Below are 4236 nucleotides of genomic sequence, written 5' to 3'. Positions count from 1 at the left end.
CTTGAACAAACTTGATTGCAACTCACTTTATTTTAGGCCCTCCTAAATTTGCCTGCCTCCATAACTCTTAAATTCCTGCAGCTAAGCTTTTTAAAACTTGGTTATGTCGCCACATATACCAGCCTTGCGACAGACTAACCTTACACCCTGACAAAATGGGCTTTAAATTTGCAGTACCTGAACACAATGAACATAGTGGGTCTCCATTTACCCAGAGTTTTAGGTTCTGGGGAGTTGGCAATAATGCTAATGCTACTTTCCTCCATACTCCACAGCTCTTTCCAGCTAAGCTTTTTCTTGTCTATGCCTTCCCAATTCAGCCACTGTCCCTGCTTAGCCTGGGCCACTGCCTTAGCACCCCTTAATATTTCCTCCTGTCTAAGAACCTGCTCCACGACTAGCTTTCTCTTCTCCTTGGGACCTGCTCTACTCCACACCGGTTTGCTTGGGCCAAGCCCCAAGCCTCCCCGGCCTATTTGGACATTACCCACAATCTCTGTATGCCTGAGCGTTGCTTCCGCCTCCTGCACTGCGATTCTTGGATTCCACTTTCTCCCCTTGATTGGGTTTGGAACCACCTTACTGACTACCGCATCTTTACTCCCAGATAACAGGAGCTCTGTCCTAACCTTGGTACATTTAAACTCCTCCACTAGACTAGTTACTGGGAGCTGAAGTATGCCTTTCCCATACAGTGCCACCGTGCTTAAACATCTAGGAAGACCTAACCACTTCCTAATGTAGGAGCTAACTAATCTTTCCATTTTTTCTGCAGCAGATAATGGAATCTCATATACAGACAGTGGCCACATCAGCCTGGGAAATAACCCAAACTGCAGACGCCACAGTTTCAACTTTCCTGGAAGCCCTGATGTATCTATTCTATCCAGTCCCTCAGCAACATCCCTCTGAAACTGCACTACCTGTTCTCCGTCATTCAAGTCTGCCTTGTACCACCTACCTAGACTCTTTACTGAATTTCCCTTTCGTCTATTACAAACTTCCGATCACTTAACTTCCCTCTACTTATTGAGATACTTCTAGACTTACTAGGCTTGATTTTCATACTAGCCCACTTTAAGTTTTTATTAAGTCTCTCAAGTACTCTTTTCATACATGGCACCTTTGTAGTTATCAACGTCACGTCATCCATGTAGGCCCTAATTGGTGTAAGGCGCATCCCATCCTGCCGCCTCTCTCCACCTACAACCCACTTAGAAGCTCTAATGATTACCTCCATCGCCATTGTGAATGCCAATGGAGAAATCTAACATATTTTCCCATCCAGACATACCAGTAAATCAATTTAATCTTTTACTACTATCTTAGATAGATAGATAGATAGATAGATAGATAGATAGATAGATAGATAGATAGATAGATAGATAGATAGATAGATAGATAATGTTGATCACCACATTAAATAATCAATCATGATGCAGCATATAATTTGTAATCAACTTCATTATTCAGAAAGATCCAGATATAGCACAGTCATAAACACTGACGGGGCTTCTGCGCGCTTTTTACAAGGTCAGATAGAACCGGAAGGTGGCAGCAAACACCTGGACGTAACGTTAATGACCGGCGCTCCTGGTGATATGAGCCATACCTCAGATGAAGCTGCCGCAGAAATCGGCTTTAATAATGTAATTGATCGCGTTTGGAATGCGCTCGATGCAGCACGAGAGGGATGATGACTACATGCTGAGAGCCACAAGAAACACATTTCGGAGGCGAAGAAGAGCGGGTCACTACTACACGACAGGTAACTACTACCAGGCCTTCTTAAATGAGTATTAGCATTCATGTTAAAAACTGTTAGCCACTGCTAACTCGCGAGTGGCTTTTGAATTCATCATGTTTGGTCTTTTACAATTCATGTTGGAGCCTGAACAGTTAACCAGGTGCGGCTGGTTGCTGGCTATAACGTGTAAAGTTAGCGTAAAGAAAGTAGGAGAAAACCCCTATTAGGCCTCCTGGATGAATGTTAATCACATATTATCATGACAATATTAAAACACGAAGGTTTTTTACAATATGCCTTTTCTGCAAGTCAAACAATTTTGGGATAATTTCGAAATTAATTAATGCCATCAATTTAACAAAGGCAAATGTTCATACTTTTAAGTTAATCGATTTGTTTGTGTTCTGTTGTTCAACATGTTACCTAAACATTTTTAGTAAAGGTTAAACTGTGATCTTTGTGTGTTGCTACAGAAAGAATGTGTGTGCACACAGATAGGTGACAAATTAAAGGAAAAACTTGTCCAGGTCTGAATGTTTGACCCCTACAGTGAGGGGATCCGGGGGCTCTGTTATCCTGTGGGGGGCTTTTTGCTGGCATGGTTTGGGTCCACTTGTCCCCTTAGAGGGAAGGGTCACTGCAAATCAATACAAAGTTGTTGTGAGTGATCACAGGATGACAACGACGACATCCAAAGGGCACGAGGGGTCGCTGAATGGTTTGATGAGTATGAAGATGATGTGAATCATATGCTTTGGCCTTCAGAGTCACCTGATCTCAACCCAGCTGAATACCTAACACCACCAATATCTTTATGAAGATATATCCCTCCAGAAGAGTTCAGAGACTGTAGAATCAATAACAAGGAACTCTGAAGCTGTTCTGGCAGGACAGCAACACCTTACTAAGACACTTTATGTTGGTTTGTCACCCGTCTGTATGTACAGCATGTCTGTGTGAGGCTTAATAATGCCTTGGATTTATATAGCGCTTTTCAAGACCCCCAAAGCGCTTTACAAAGACCATCATTCATCATTCAAGCTACGTTTTGTAGCCACAGCTGCCCTGGGGCAGACTGACGGAAGCGTGGCTGCCAATTCACGCACAACGGCCCCTCCGACCACCACCAAACATTCATACACCATACCTCTTATTCCCTGTCGGGGTCACAGGGGGACTGGCAGGGCAACACACAGACAACCATTAACACACACACACACTCACACCTAGGGTCACTTTAGAATTGCCAATTAACCTATCTCCACATCTCTGCATGTCTTTGGATGGTGGGGGAAGCCGGAGTACCCGGAGAGAACCCACGCAGGGACCATGCAGATAACATGCAAAGTCCACACAGAAAGATCCCAGATGATCCCACCAGGGGAATCGAACCCGGAACCTTCTTGCTGTGAGGCAACACTAACCACTGCCCCACCGCGCCGCCCACTTTACATTAGTCAACAATAGTAAAATATTATAATGTTATGTCTGTGGCTGAGGACATAACATGAGAACCCCATAATCGTGGTCATTCTTAATAATTCTCTCATAATGGTGGAGCGTAGGTGGGGAGATAAGGTAGAGAAAGTGAAACCTATTATAAGAAAATGGTCATCTGTAAGTTTTCTCCTTCCTGGCTAAACTGTACTCAGTGAAGTAACAGTGAAATTAAAATTCCAAATGTGCTGCAGGTGCTACTGGCACAGCTGTATAACAATATGTAATATTCTGCTTTAGTACAGAAACACAAGCACCTGAAAATAGGACAAGTGGAATTTGGAGAGTAAAGCTCTTCCTGTCTCCAAACGCTGATCAAGTTGTCCTTCCACCTCATCCAGAATGCTGCAAACTAACCAAAACAGGCTTAGGTAACGTACACACTGTGTTGGTTTTGAATGGGAGCGTGCACCTGAGTTGTTGGTATTTATTTACAAAGAAAATGCACATCCATCGACATTACTGTATATTTGCAAGTGTCGGATATGAAGTTTAATTATATCTGTGTGGCCATTGTGCGATGTGGAAAACATTAAAAGACAACCATCGCGCTCCACTTTAGGCAGCAAGACTTAACCGCATCAAAATTCATATCATTTAATTTGGGCTTCATTTGACATTGGCCCATATACGTTAAATATTATTAATTGCAGTCTGTCATCTTTAAATGCCATTTATTTGGTGTGTCAAATACATAATAGGGCAGAGTAATCCCTTGACCACAAATACTGCAAAGTCACATGATTTTATTCTTATCCCATTTATCTTACACATGTACTGAGCAGGAGCAGCCCTCATTCATTTTGTCAAGCAAACACCCTAAACATTCACAAAGCAATGTTTATCACGATGTAGCCCGTGTGCATATAGCTCAAATATCGACAGATGCCCGCCCACCCAGAGTCCACTTCTGCTTGAGGTTTCTTCCCCGTTAAAAGGGAGTTTTTCCTTGCTGCTGTCACCAAGTGCTGCTGGTGGGTGAATGTTAGGTC

This window comes from Seriola lalandi, unplaced genomic scaffold (assembly GCF_002814215.2).
Source record: "Seriola lalandi dorsalis isolate HSWRI2012SDOR001 ecotype SW California unplaced genomic scaffold, Sedor1 jcf7180002054581, whole genome shotgun sequence".
Lineage (NCBI taxonomy): Eukaryota > Metazoa > Chordata > Actinopteri > Carangiformes > Carangidae > Seriola > Seriola lalandi.
The sequence above is the reverse complement of the archived record's forward strand: the minus strand, read 5'-3'. Positions refer to the sequence as shown.